At 36.5% G+C, this 16107-nt stretch overlaps 1 long non-coding RNA gene across 1 annotated transcript in view; it reads right to left on the minus strand.

Annotated features, from left to right (window-relative positions):
* The window catches only part of LOC145530460 (uncharacterized), a 91788-nt gene extending 76393 nt beyond the window's left edge, over positions 1–15395 (minus strand). Inside the window, exon 1 of the long non-coding RNA XR_014071805.1 lies at positions 15184–15395. This is a non-coding gene — a long non-coding RNA (uncharacterized LOC145530460). The remainder of the gene's footprint in view (positions 1–15183) is intronic.
* Positions 15396–16107: the final 712 nt, after the last annotated feature.

Genomic DNA, 16107 nt, shown 5'->3' on the forward strand with positions numbered 1-16107 from the left:
GACAGGTTGAACGAGAAAAAGTTAAAGGAACCAGAGGTATTTAGCAGTGAGAAAATTCTAATGATGAGATGAGGTAGTGGTCTTCAAACATTTGAATGGCTATATGGTTCCCAAAAGGACTATATATGTACTAACGATATAACTAGTGCTTTTGGCTAAGGATACGAGGACCTGTTTCAGCTCAATATAACAAAGTCAGAGCTATTCAAATATAGCTCAGGTTATACAATTCAGTCCACATGGGCATCTTCACTATTTTTTTCCACTGGACTTAACCAAGTATAGGTTAGAAAACCACTTGGTGAGGTTGATGTAATCCAATTCAGTCATTACATTAAGGTTTGGATTTCATGACCTTTAAAGTCTATGCCAACCCTGAAATTCATTGAAGCTTGAAACCCACTCCACTGGGAGTGCTGCTTGCCAAATTAGTCTTTGCAGGAAAGGCACAAAATGATGTCAATTGTTGCAGCTGCAGTGAGTCAGCTGGAAACTGCTTTACAAAGGCAAAGTTCAACCTAGTTACTAAACCCCAACAAATTTTAAATGATTTTAGCTTTCTTAGATGGTTCCAGAATTACACACTCAATTAATGCTGTTGATTTCAGCCAAGTCTCCACAAAAAGAAGTGGAAAAACTGGCAAGTATTTGGATAAATCAAACTAAAGAAACTAGATCTTTCTGTTTTAATGCTATCTTCAGTGATCCTAAAATCTCATGTCAAAAAGATATCAAAATTCAGGACAAAGAGGGTTGAGCTGGAAAATAGAAACTCTTAGTTCTAATCCCTACCATATTTCACTAAATTTTAAGAACAGAGATCTCAGATTCAAGTAGATCTGCTCTGGGTCTCAACAGTCTCCTCTACAATAACAATAATGGCAACTACTATTTATGGAGAGGCTGCCATGTGCCTGTAACTGTACTAGACTTTCAAATACATACTTACATTTACAAAATTTCTATAAGATAGGCATTGTCATTCACATTTTAGAAATAAAGGAAATGGACTTTGAAGAGATAAAGTAACTTCCTCAAGCCACATAATTAGTAGGATTTTTATCAAATTATACAGAACTTTTTTGCATTTTATGTTAAGTTCTAGTCAATGAGATACTGAAAATATACTATGTGTCTTCCAGCAGGATTTCTCAAGGGAGCAACCATGCCCTTCTTGTGTCCTGCCTCCATATTGCAGTCTAGAAGATGTTTGTAATAGCAAGTACTCTAGTAACTGCCTAGGGTCATGCCCAGGAATGGAAAAGTCATGAACTGAAGAGTCTGGGTCCCTAATGACTTTGCTGAACCGTCATAGCTGTCCTAAGCAGCTCATAAATGAAGCTCTTTAACATGAGGGAGAAATACACTTCTCTCATTTTAAACATCATAGAACACTATCAAGTTTTAGTTTTAGTGTTGTGGAATCTCATCCTAAGTGATATACCACGCATCCAAATAATTTCTGTTTCTGTGTCAGAGGCTCATGCTGGTGCATAATATGAGAGAGATTTTATTAAATGATGTGCAAGTAGTAACTACATAAGCTGAAAAGCCATGTGGTAACTAAGAATTGCTGTAGGTTATTAAGCAGTAGAGCACCATAAATTTGGGGTTAGTTTCAGAAGTGGAACATATACAAAAGAGGTTGGAGTTGAGGACCGAAGCTTGTCTTAATAAACTAGAACACTGACAAATCAATCTTTACTATGATCATCCTCTAGAAATAGATAATAAATAATAATTGAATCATAATTTCATATTACAGAGTGATAAACTCATCCTTTGTTTGATTCACTCATTTAAATAATTCTGCCATATTCCTCTCTGTACCTGTGCCTGCTGTATATGACAAGTTTTAAGAACTGACTTAAGGACACAGAAATCAAAACCTTAAACAGAGATTTCCCTGGCAGTCCAGTGGGTAAGACCATGCTCCCAATACAGAGGCACAGGTTCAATCCTTCGTTAGGGAACTAAGATCCCGCATGCCAGACTACAAGGCCAAAATAAAAGAAAAATCTTAAGCAAAGAAACACACAGAAATAAATGTTGTAATGGAAGTATGCATAAGACACCTTGGAAACTCAGAGAAGCACTCCTTACATGGATTATAGGGATAGATGTAGATTAACACTTCTCAAAATAGGTCAGAATTTACCAAATCTTCAGCAATACATAGGAGTTAACCAGTATAAGAGCAGAGGGACACTTTAAACAGTGTAAACAGGATATACAAATGTATAGAATTGACAGCTTCACACACCTGTGCTGGTGTACAATGTGGTATAGGGAGAGATAAGATTTAAGACATAAGGAAAGGGCCAGATAATAAAAGAATATATTGATCAGAAGGGCTTAAATTTATCCTTAAAATATTGAAGGCTTTTAATGCATACTGAAATGATCAAACATGTTTTCAAAAACTACTCTGGAAAGAGTCTGCAGGTCAGACTGGAGGTGACAAGACTAGTATTAATAGCAGGAAAACAGTTTGAGGCTATTTGTATAATTTGATTAAAGAAATTCTTAGAACAGAATGAAAGCAGTTGTATTATAGATGTAAAATGACGGACACTTTAAAGGTATTTTAAAAAGCTGGGAAGGGTTTACCAAATTTAACAACCTAGAGGCCACAATGAATGTTACAAGAGTGTGGGAAAGCAGTCATCAGACTGACAATAGCAGAGGACTGACTAAGCAATTAAGAAGAGCAGATGCATAGAGGCTACATTATAATTCCTTTTCAATCAAAGTCAAGCATCTCAAATTGGAGCAAAAGTAAAAAAGATGTTATAGGAAGGAAAATAAGAAGGATATGTTTTTTCCTAAAGTGGAAATAACTGAGAATGTTTATATTCTGTTAGAGATGGGAAAGTCCTAGAAGGGGGAGAAAAATATTAATTGAAATGAAGACCATAAGGAGTTTAAAAGGAGTAAACATGATTCCATACAAAGTATCCAACACATAATACAGTCAGGGAATTGGACTGTTTGTGAGACAGAATCCTGAACATGAAGGAGGTGTTGTTTAAGGTAGTTGAGGACTTAATATCACTTGCCTCCCTACTCCTTAAAGACGTTTTCTTCTCCTTTTATTCATTCCTAGGCTGTCTGGGGCAAAACAGCCCATTCTACAGAACTATAACCAGAGTTTTTAAACATGAAACCACACCACATAAAGGAAAAGGATTCTTGAAGAAATGGTATTTTTCATAAAGGCGAACCCTGACAACATTGTCAGATCAAGAGAAGGAAAATGACTCACATTGAGAGATTAACATCTAGCAAAGAAAAGCCTCAGGATTAAATCCCAGAGATTAGGAACAGTATTTTCCAGATGCAGTTGTAATAATGCTGACAACTAGCACATTTCCCATCATTGTGTCCTCCGTGCCTGACAAAATGACAGGAACAAGCAATCATGAATCATTTCTATTTGGATGTCTAAACGGACAGTATAACATGACCTCATACATTCTCCAACATGTGTAACTATTTTCTCAGTATAGGTTAAGTGTGGGCTGCTCAGCATAAGTAAGTGTGGGCTATCTACTTTTCTATTATTCAGTTCAGTTCAGTTGCTCAGTCGTGCCCAACTCTTTGTGACCCCATGAATTGCAGCACGCCAGGCCTCCCTGTCCATCAACAACTCCCGGAGTCTACCCAAACCCATGTCCATCGAGTCAGCGATGCCATCCAACCATCTCATCCTCTGTCATCCCCTTCTCCTCCTGCCCCCAATCCTACCCAGCATTAGGGTCTTTTCCAGTGAGTCAACTCTTCACAGGAGGTGGCCAAAGTATTGGAGTTTCAGCTTCAACATCAGTCCTTCCAATGAACACCCAGGACTGATCTCCTTTAGGATGGATTGATTGGATCTCCTTGCAGCAAATGAAAGTCTACTACCGTGTTTGTAGTAGCTCCCAAAGAAGGCAATAATCAACCGTGAATAGGGAGTGTAAAACTGCTTCTCTAAGATGACAGAAATTGGTCTGGATCTCATAAAAGTATAAATGGTTTACAGCAGCACTTCTTAAGGTTAAATGTGCATGTACCTAAGGATCATATTAAAATGCAGACCCTGATTCCATAGGTCCAGAGTGGGGTCTGAGATTTTGCATTTTATAAGTCCTCAGGTAAGTCTAATCTCTTGGTCCATGGACCATACTTTGAGTACCAAGGAGTCACAGTAATTTAATATAGGTGATACTAAGGAAGACACATATTTGGGATTTTTGCTTCTAAAGTTTTCTAATCATAATATTCATTTTGCTACATTTTTTTCTTAGGGTTCTTTTTTTTTTTGCTTTTTTTTTTTTTACTGCAATGGTTAATTATGGTCTCAATTGGAAATACAATACTTTGGATACATTCCTTCAAAAAAGACATATCATAAATAACTAATTATGCAAGTATAATTCAAGTACGAGTATTCAAGTATATTTTAAATATATTTTGAATCTAAAAGGCCTATAACTTAGTTCCTTCAAGAAAATTTCCCAATGATCTATTTTCTCCAATTATTAAAAGCATTATTCTTTTAGGATTAGTAAAAGGACATAAACACTTTCTCATTTGTCTTCCAACTAAACTATTCTACCTTTTTCTGAGTTTAATCAGAATGATCTCAGTTTTCATTGGAGTAATAAAGTTGTCACTAGTCTCCCGATTTGCAGGTGGATTCTTTATCATCTGAGCTACCAGGGAAGCCTCCCCACTCCCCCAAAAAACAGATCAGATGAAACAAAATGAAAACTCTTTTATATTTAAAGACTATATCCACAATTTATAAAAGCTATCAAGAGGCTTACAATAAGGCATTCTAAGATTTTACACGATGAAAACAAAACAAATTCAAGAGCCACTGTAGCCCAACCAACCACTGATACTTACTATCATAATTCTCACACTTAAAATGATGATGTAATACTCTGATTCCCTGCCCCTAGAGCCCCCTAAATTTACACTAGAATTACAAAATCTCCCCTGAATATTCAGTTGTCCATCTTTTTAGAACAAGCCCTAGGTCAGTATTTAGCATTAAATCCTGTTGGTCTGCCTTAATTTTAATAGCAGATTCCCTGAATGCCAGTTGCCTTAGTCTTTATGTTGTACTTCTGAACACTCATGGATTGGATTTCCTAACCCTTAATTTGAATGTTCTTTGGATGAGAGCCACAACATAACATTAAATACCATAACATTAGATCATTATGGTTAACATCTTTTCTCTTCCCTTATGTGTGTGTGTGCGCGCGCTAAGTCACTTCAATAGTGTCCGACTCTTTGAGACTCCATGAACTGAGCCCGCCAGGCTCCTCTGTCCATGGGATTCCCAGGCAAGAATACCAGAGTGGGTTGCCATGCCTTCCTCCAGGGGATGTTCCCAACCTAGGGATTTATTCTTTTTTTTTTTTACTTTACAATATTGTATTGGTTTTGCAATACATGGAGGACATGAATCTGCCACGAGTGTACATGTGTTCCCATTCCAGAACCCCCCTTCCACCTCCCTCCCCATACCATCCCTCTGGGTCATCCCAGTACACCAGCCCTGAGCACCCTGTATCATGCATAGAACCTGGACTGGCGATTCATTTCACATATGATAATTTACATGCTTCAATGCCATTCTCCCATATAATCCCGCCCTCACCCTCTCCCATAGAATCCAAAAGACTGTTCAATACATTTGTGTCTCTTTTGCTGTCTCACATACAGGGTTATATTTACCAACTTTCTAAATTCCATATATATGTGTTAGTATACTGTATTTATTGGTGTTTTTCTTTCTGGCTTACTTCACTCTGTATAATAGGCTCCAGTTTCATCCATCTCATTAGAAACTGATTCAAATGTATTCTTTTTAATGGCTGAGTAATATTCCATTGTGTATATGTACCACAGCTTCCTTATCCATTCGTCTGCTGATGGACATCTGGGTTGCTTCCATGTCCTGGCTATTATAAACAGTGCTGCAATGAACACTGGGGTACACATGTCTCTTTCAATTCTGATTTCCTCAGTGTGTATGCCCAGCAGTGGGATTGCTAGGTCATATGGCAGTTCTATTTCCAGTTTTTTGAGGAATGTCCACACTGTTCTCCATAGTGGCTGTACTAGTCTGCATTCCCACCAACAGTGTAAGAGGGTTCCCTTTTCTCCACACCCTCTCCAGCATTTATTGCTTGTAGACTTTAGGATAGCAGCCATTCTGATAAGCGTGAAATGGTACCTCATTGTGGTTTTGATTTGCATTTCTCTGATAATGAGTGATGTTGAGCATCTTTTCATGTGTTTGTTAGCCATCTGTATGTCTTCTTTGGAGAAATCAAAGAGGACACAAATAGATGGAGAAATATACCGTGTTCATGGATCAGAAGAATCAATATAGTGAAAACGAGTATACTACCCAAAGCAATCCATAGATTCAGTGAAATCCCTATCAAGCTACCAAAGGTATTTTTCACAGAACTAGAACAAATCATTTCAAAATTTGTATGGAAATACAAAAATCCTCAAATAGCCAAAGCAATCTTGAGAAAGAAGAATGGAACTGGAGGAATCAACCTGTCTGACTTCAGGCTCTACTACAAAGCCATAGTCATCAAGACAGTATGGTACTGGCACAAAGTCAGAAATATAGATCAATGGAACAAAATAGAAAGCCCAGAGATAAACCCACGCACCTATGGACACCTTATCTTTGACAAAGGAGGCAGACAATGGAGAAAAGACAATCTCTTTAACAAGTGGTGCTGGGAAAACTGGTCAACCACTGGTAAAAGAATGAAACTAGAACACTTTCTAACACCATACACAAAAATAAACTCAAAATGTATTAAAGATCTAAACGTAAGACCAAAAACTATAAAACTCCTAGAGGAAAACATAGGCAAAACACTCTCTGACATAAACCACAGCAGGATCCTCTATGACCCACGTCCCAGAATATTGGAAATAAAAGCAAAAATAAACAAATAGGAGCTAATTAAAATTAAAAGCTTCTGCACAACAAAGGAAACTATAAGCAAGGTGAAAACACAGCCTTCAGAATGGGAGAAAATAATAGCAAATGAAGCAACTGACAAACAATTAATCTCAAAAATATACAAGCAACTCCTGCAGCTCAATTCCAGAAAAATAAATGACCCAATCAAAAAGTGCGCCAAAGAACTAAACAGACATTTCTAGGGATTTATTCAATGTCCGGTCTCCTGCACTGGCAGGAGGGTTCTTTACCACTAGCGCCACCTGAGAAGCCCTCCCTACTATGTAGATACTCTTAACTTGGATTTAAGTTGAATTCTTGGCTAATCCTCACAATCTGCCTGCATTTACCATCACAGACTGAATTTAACAGTCTATATTTACTTTTTTTAAAAAAAATTACTGCCTAAATTTCCTACATTCTGCTATATTTACCTAATATTATGGATTTGCCAAGATTTCCAATCTTGGCCTTCCCAGCACATCCCATCATTTTGTCACTCCATTCCTGATTCTGATAATGAGGCCCCTCCTTTTTCATTACCCAAAAAGTTTTTACTGAGAACCAACTATGTCCAAGGAACTATCCTATATACAAAGACATAGAAGCGAGTCCTCATCTATGCAGAGCTTATTCTTCAAATATTATGATTCATGCTATCAGATGTGCACACAAATCAAAACAACTGTGAACTTTATTCCAACTGGATTTTAATTCTTTGTTTTTGAAAAGCTCAGGAATGTATCGTTTGAAACCCATCATTTGGGTATAAAGCCTAATTATTACTTTCTGATATACATTCCTAAGATTTTTGCAAAATGTATGGATTTAAAATTCTTACAAGTTGAGTTACCTTTTCTACTTATATAAGAAAATAGTCTATAATCATTATCATAGAATCTTATGTATTTTTTTAATATTAGAAAATACCTAATTCAACACTTCCCAAGTAAACACATTACATGGTATCTATACCCATTATCTAGTTTTTTCTCAGATATTCAGGAATTAGGAGTTTGTTATACAAGGTGAGCTTACATTGCTGGCTCTCTAATCTGTACCATTTCTGATCTCAAAATCAAAGAGGGAAAACACTGTCATAAGACAAATTTCAAATATTTTAATATAACCATCCTGTTGTTCTCTAATTGGAGACTTCTAAATTTGTGGCAGGATTTATAAACCCTTTACCATGCTGATCCCTGTCCTTTGCATGCACACCACTTAGAATGTTTCACCAGAGTAACAGCACTCTTCATAGAACAAGGTAATCCAGATGGGTCAACACAGAGCACCACAAAAACTCCTGAAACATGGATAATCTAAAATTGCAGGGGTATCACATCTTCGTTCATACTGAGTTCATGGAAATGAAATCTTATTTTCATATGAAGTAGAAGCCAAATATCCTCTTTTGTTATTGTTGTTGTTCAGTTGCTGAGTCATGTCCAACTATTTGTGACCCCATGGACTTCAGCATGCCAGGTTTCCCTATCCTTCACCATCTCCTAGAGTTCGCTCAAACTCATGCACATTGAGTCAGTGATGTCATCCAACCATCTCGTCCTCTGTCATCCCCTTCCCCTCCTGCCTTCAATCTTCCCCAGTATCAAGGTCTTTTCCAGATGAGTTGGCTCTTTGCATCAGGAGGTCAAAGCATTGGAGCTTCAGAATCAGTCCTTCCAATGAATATTCAAGGTTGATTTCCTTTAGGATTGACTGGTTTGATCTCCTTGCAGTCCAAGGGACTCTCAGGAGTCTTCTCCAAAACCACAGTTTGAAAGCATCAATACTTCAGTACTCAGCCTTTTTTATGTTCTAACTCTCACATCCATACATGACTACTGGAAAAACCATAGCTTTGACTATATGGACCTTTGTCAGCAAAGTAATGCCTTTGCTTTTTAATATGCTCTATAGTTTTGCCACAGCCTTTCATTCAAGGAGCAAGCATCTTTTAATTTCATGGCTGCAGTTACTATCCGCAGCAATTCTGGAGCCCACAGAAATAAAATTTGTCAATGTTTCCATTGTTTTCCCATCTATTTGCCATGAACTGATGGGACCGGATGCTATGATCTTAGTTTTTTTGAATGTTGAATATTATGCCAGCTTTTCCACTCTCCACTTTCACTTTCATCAAGAGGCTCTTAAGTTCCTCTTCACTTTCTGCCATAAAGATAGTGTCATCAGCATATCTGAGGTTATTGATATTTTCCTGTCAATCTTAATTCCAGGTTGTTCTTCACTGACCCCAGCATTTTGCATGATGTATTTTGTATATAAATTAAATAAGGAGGGTAACAATATTCAGCCTTGATGTACTCTTTTTCCAATTTTGAACTAGTCAGTTGTTCCATGTCCAGTTCTAACTGTTGCTTATTGACCTGCATACAGGTTTTTCTCAGGAGACAGGTAAGGCGGTCTGGTATTCCCATCTCTTTAAGAATTTTCCATAGTTTTTTGTGATCCACACAGTCAAAGGCTTTAGCATAGTCAATGAAGAAGAAGTAGTTGTTTTCTGGGAATTCTCTTGCTTTTTCTATGATCCAACGGATATTGGTGATTTGATCTCTGGTTCCTCTACCTTTTTTAAATCCAGCTTGAACATCTGGAAGTTTTCAGTTCATGTACTGTTGAAGCTTAGCTTGAAGGATCTGGAGTATTACCTTGCTAACATGTGAAATGAGTGCAATGGTGAGGTAGATTTAACATTCTTTGGCATTGCCTTTCTTTGGGATTGGATTGAAAACTGACCTTTTCCAGTCCTGAGGCCACTGCTGAGTTTTCCAAATCTGCTGGCATATTAAGTGCAGCACTTTAACAGCATCATCTTTTAGGATTTGAAATAGCTCAGCTTGAATTCCATCACTTCCACTAACTTTGCTCGTAGTGATGCTTCCTAAGGCTCACTTGACTTCACACTCCAGGATGTCTGGCTCTAGGTGAGTGATCATGCCATCGGTGGTTATCTGGGTTATTAAGACCTTTTTTCTATAGTTCTTCTGTGTATTTTTACCACCTCTTCTTAATTATCTTCTGTTTCTGTTAGGTCCATACCATTTCTGTCCTTTATTGTGTCCATCTATGCATGAGATGTCCCCTTAGTATCTCTAATTTTCTTGAAGAGATCGCTAGTCTTTCCCATTCTATTGTTTTCCTCTACTTCTTTCCATTGTTCACTTAGGAAGGCTTTCTTATCTCTCCTTGCTATTTTTTGGAATAATACAGTCAGATGGACATATCATTCCCTTTCTCCTTAGCCTTTTGTAAACCCTTTCCCTAACCCTAACTCTAATCCTCGTATCTTAAACTAAGTTAAGCAATTTTTTTTATGCCTAAACAGAGTAAATTATGTTTGTCCTTGTTAATTTTTTATTGTTTGTTTCAACACAACATGCATTTCTAGGGCAGTTGAAACTTGACTCAGTCAACTATGTTACTATCCCTCCCAATTTTTCTCCATCTGAAAATAAGATAAGCTTGTCATATATGACTTCATCCAAATAATTGATAACATTTTTCAACAGTAAAAAGGCAAAAGACAACTTTGTGGCACTCCCAGATGGCAGCAAGCCATTAATCTTTTTCTTTTCTATTTGTCCCCTTTGTATTTTCTTATGAAACTAACACGTGTGCTATAAAAATTTAATACAAAAATGGAAAAAATAGAAATGAAAGTGAATGTATTCCTATCACAGTCCTACTCTCCAGATGTAAAAATGTTTAATATTTTGGTACATATTTATCTAACTCAAACTTTACATTTTACATATATTTTGAAAAGTAAGTGACTCTATAAATGCTGTTATGCACACTTTCTTCACTTAAATTATAATTGGCCTATTTTTTCTATATATCCAAACATTTCAAGCCACATCATTCTTTTTGACAAAAGCATTATAAGCCATCTTATATTGTACAATTTAATGAATCACTTTTTGATTAATCTTCTTTACTTACAACTTTTGCTGTTATAAAATATACTACATTGTATATTTATTGTAATGGACAAATTTAGGTGGCAATAATGAGAGAATTTCTACAGGATTCATAACTTAAAGTAGAATTGTTGGTGAGAGATGATGAAAATTTCAGATCAAATAAATAGTGCAAAATACCTTAAAATGATACTTAATTTCAGTAAATTTAACATTGATTAAGGTATGATATAATGTCCATTTGTGTATATTTTTGCTCAAAAATGAATACTATCAAGCTTTTAATGTATTTCTCTATGGTAGGTAAAAGGTTATCTCAGCTTTTTGTTGTTGTTTTTTAAATTTATTAGTGAATTTGTGTTTTAGTATTGGAGAGCCATTTAAATTTCTTCTATTAGCTATGAGAATCTGCCTTTTTCATGTTTCCCTATTGTGGTGCCTTTTTTTGTTTTTTTTAACTGACCTTTAAGGGCTCTTTGAATTATAGAGGTCGTAGGTTCATGACGTATTTCCCCAAGTCAGAATATGTTCTTGCTTCATTTCTGTGTTGTGTTGTCATATACTTAAAATTTTAACTTCTAAAAATCATTTCTGAGTTTCATATTATGTGTTGATAAGCCTTCCCCACTACCTAAGTATTAGGGAAAAATGTTTTTTCCAATATGTTGTGATTTCATTGTATATAAGTAAATGTTTAACCTACCTAAAATTTTTATTGTTATAGTATATTAAATCTATAATGTATTAATTTCTCCACTTAATTAAATACAAAATATACCATTATTCAGGCATCCCTAGTGATCTCAAGCAATAACTTTTCATTACCCAGTTATTGACACGCTCTTACATGAAACCACTAATTTTTAAGAAAGGTAATAATATAACAGCTATTTTTCAAATCAAGATGATGACAGTATCCTTTAAGAAGCTTAAAAGAAAGAAAGAGCAGATCTCTGGAGTTCTGGGGATCTGGAGATTCTGATTTACTACGAATGGCATGTGACCTTGATTCAGTTCAATTCATTTGCTCAGTCCTGTCCAACTCTTTGCAACCCCATGGACTGCAGCAAGCCAGGCTTCCGTGCTGATCATCAACTCCCAGAGCCTATTCAAATTCATGTCCATTGCGTCAGTGATGCCATCCAACCATCTCATCCTCTCTTGTCCCCTTGTCCTCCCACCTTCAATCTTTCCCAGCACCAAGGTGTTTTCCAATGAGTCAATTCTTCGCATCAGGTAGCCAAAGTATTGGGGTTTCAGTTTCAGCATCAGTCCTTCCAATGAACATCCAGGACTGTTTTCCTTTAGGATGGACTGGCTGGATCTCCACGTAGTCCAAGGGACTCTCAAAGAGTCTTCTCCAACACCACAGTTCAATAGCATCAGTTCTTCTGTGCTCAGCTTTCCTTATAGTCTAACTCTCACATCTACATGTGACTACTGGAAAAACCATAGCTTTGACTGGATGGACCTTTGTTGGCAAAGTAATGTCTCTGCTTTTTAATATACTGTCTAGGTTGGTCACAGCTTTTCTTCCAAGGAGCAAGCGTCTTTTAATTTCATGACTGCAGTCACCATCTGCAGTGATTTGGAGTCCCCAAAAAATAGTCTCTCAGTTTCCATTGTTTCCTCATCTATTTGCCATGAAGGGATGGGACCAGATGCCAGGATCTTAGTTTTCTGAATGTTGAGCTTTAAGCCAAATTTTTCACACTCCTCTTTCACTTTCATCAAGAGGCTCTTTAGTTCTTCTTCGCTTTCTACCATAAGGACGGTGTCATCTGCGTATCTGAGATTATTGATAATTCTCCCAGCAATCTTGATTCCAGTTTGTGCTTCATCCAGCCTGGCATTCCACATGATGTACTCTGCATATAAGCTAAATAAGTAGAGTGATAATATACAGCCGTTACCTATTCCTTTCCCAATTTGGAACCAGTCTGTTGTTCCATGTCCAGTTCTAACTTACTTCTTGACCTCCATACAGATTTCTCAGGAGACAGATAAGGTGGTCTGGTATTCCCATCTCTTTAAGAATTTTCCACAGTTTGTTGTGATCCACACCGTCAGTCTTTGGTGTATTCAATAAAGAAAAAGTTGACGTTTATCTGGAACTCTCTTGCTTTTTCATTGATCCATCAGATGTTGGCAATTTGATCTCTTGTTCCTCTGCTTTTCTAAATCCAGCTTGAACATCTGGAAGATCATGGTTCATGTACTATTGAAGTTTGGCTTGGAGAATTTTGAGCATTACTTTGCTAGCGTGTGAGGTGAGTGCATTTGTACAGTAGTTTGAACATTCTTTAGCATTGCTTTTCTTTAGGATTGGAATGAAATTGGCATTGATAATACTTCAAAACAATATTTCATGTGATTCTGATAATTTGCCTAAATGTGATGTTTTTACCCATTTCTGTAGAATTTACACTTTAAACTGTTAGACTGCCAATGTTAGATTTTCTGAGGAAAACATTTTAAATGCATATAACTAGGATACATTCCAGATATACTGACTCAGAACATTAAGGAGGACCTAGAAATTCCAGTCATAATTGCAGTATCAGTAACACTAACTTTAATACCACGTATCATTGAAGAAGAATGTAGAAATAGATTGATTACAGTAGCAGTCTTAAATTTTTATTTATTCTACACTTAGTTTCAGCAAAACACTATCACCCATTATCAACTTTATTGGAGTGTGGTTTTCTATCTCATTTGAGGTATGAATATATAATTTTCAAAGAACTAAAATTTAAGTCATGTATACTCAGTCATAGATTTAAATGTATTTAAATACAATTATGCTTCCCTGGTGGCTCAGTTGTTAAAGAATCCAATGCAAATGCAATTACAATAGAATTAATCTGAGATGATATTAAGGATCCATGAGAAAATTCATTTTCCTTAAAAAGCTGTCTTAGATGGCCAATTGGATCTTAGATTGTCCATTGACTATCTCTATGTTGAAGCTACTCAGAAAATGTACAGTTATCCAAAGAGTTAATGTATTATCTAGTATCACCTTCCAGGATATAATGATTAATTTAATAATCAATTTGGCTAGGACACAGGATCCAGATTTTTGGTCAAACATTAGTTTATCTGTTAGTTGAAGATGAGAACATTTAAATCAGTAGACTTTTCATAAAGGATATGGCATGCATGATCAATTGAGTCTGACTCTGTTATTCCACAGACTGTATCCCACCAGGCTCCTCTGTTCATGGAATTTTCCAGGCAAGAATACTAAAATAGGTTGCCATTTCTTAACCCAGGGGATCTTCCAACTGGGGCATCCAACCTACATCTCTTGCATCTCCTTCATTAGCAGGTAGATTCTTTATCACTGTACCACTGAGAAGCCCTTTAGTAAAGGAGATTACCTACAAAATATGGGTGAGCCTCATATAACCAATCAGTCGAGGGCCTTAAGAGAAAAAAAGATTGACATCCCCAGAGGGAGAAGGAATTCTGTCTGTAGTCTACTTTGGGCTTGAGCTGCAACATCAATTCTTCCCTGATTCTCAAGCCGACTTCATAGATTTTGGACGTATCAGCCTCAACAATCATGTAAGCTGATTCCTTAAAATCTTGCTTTTGATCTCTTGTGCATGCTCTCTTTCTCCATATATATATATATATATATATGTGTATACACAGATATACATGTATATTCACACACACCACACAAATCCTACTTTGTTTCTTGGGAGAACCCTAGGTAAAATACAGAACCTACTGCAAAAACAAACTCCACATTTGCCAACTCTCAGGCTTCGATGTACAGACACAGTTGCACTCTCTCTATTATATTTAATAATTTTGTTTAAGTTAAAATGAGGCTTACCACTAGAGTATATTTTGCTCCCTTTCTCCCCCAAATCATCCAACATTTACTTGATCAAAGTGGGTTAGGATGGATGTCTTTTGAAGTTAATGAGGTTTGAATTGTTTTTTTAAATTACACTGGATCTTCAATTTCTTTCTCTCAAGTATTATCAATAACTCTAGGAAGTTCTACAACTCCTTAAAAAAAAATAATATTTAATTACAAAGTAATCAATTTATTGTTTGAGAGTTTATGCTTCAGGTAAAATGGACTATGTACACTTCTCCCTGCAAGTAGAAATACAAGTAGAAAACTTGGACAGAAGACATAGATTTTTGAGAATTCTAAAAAGTACATAGTAGTAGGTAAATAAGAGAATATCAGAATTATAAGAGACAGCAAACTAGTGATAAATTTACCTCTTTTTTCCTTCTGATATCCCCTGGTCAGAATATTAATACAGTAAGATGCTGAGATGTGAGTACTGTAGTACACACAGAACTCCAGGAAAAAAATTTCATTGCTGACTCAAAGAACAGGAAATAGAACTCTTAATGCTCAGAAACAATGCAGAAATTCTCCTATTTTTCTTTCCTCTTTTCTTTGATACTCTAGCCTCCAACAAAACCACGGCAGTGGTAACAGTTGTAGCCATAGGAACCCAAAAATGTCAAAATTCTGAGGGAGGGGAATGGTCCTCTCTGGTGGAGCTGTGGTTCAAAGTGGGTGGGGCCAATTCCCACTACTTTTTTCCTTTCTCTATCTTCACATCACTTGGTTCTGGATGCAGGCTCAAAACTGGAAGTGTGCAATAAAATACAGTAACTAGACTACCAAGATCCTTGCTGAGGCCTAAAAGAGAAAGCCTCAGAAAGTTCCAGATTGATGACAGAGAGCAAAGAATTCAAAGAAACAACCTAAAATGATTGTTTATAAATTTAGGGCTCATTTCCAGATGCACAGGTGTAGGTAGGAACCTAATTAGCATAGAAAGATCTTGAGAACTGAATTAAAGAGCAGATCACCATCCAGGCTCCAAAAAGAGCATTGGGTGGTACACAACAAGGAAAAATCCAAAAAGTACTAGAAAAGTTTCAGAAACAAAACTGATATTAGAAACATGGCCCACAGAAGGGTATATGGAACTCATGGCCTGAACATAAGCAGTTGATTTTCTGCTAAAACATAAAAATCAATACTCTCAGTAGAATTAAACAAGACTAGGGTCTCATAATATTTCAAATATCCAGGATACAATCCAAAATTAATTGGCATATGAAGAATCAGAAAAACTGCAACTCATATGGGAAAAGACAAACACAGATGCCAACATCAAAATGACA

Source organism: Giraffa tippelskirchi, chromosome 12 (assembly GCF_054371585.1).
Source record: "Giraffa tippelskirchi isolate mGirTip1 chromosome 12, T2T-mGirTip1v1.2.pri, whole genome shotgun sequence".
In the NCBI taxonomy this organism is placed as follows: Eukaryota; Metazoa; Chordata; class Mammalia; order Artiodactyla; family Giraffidae; genus Giraffa; species Giraffa tippelskirchi.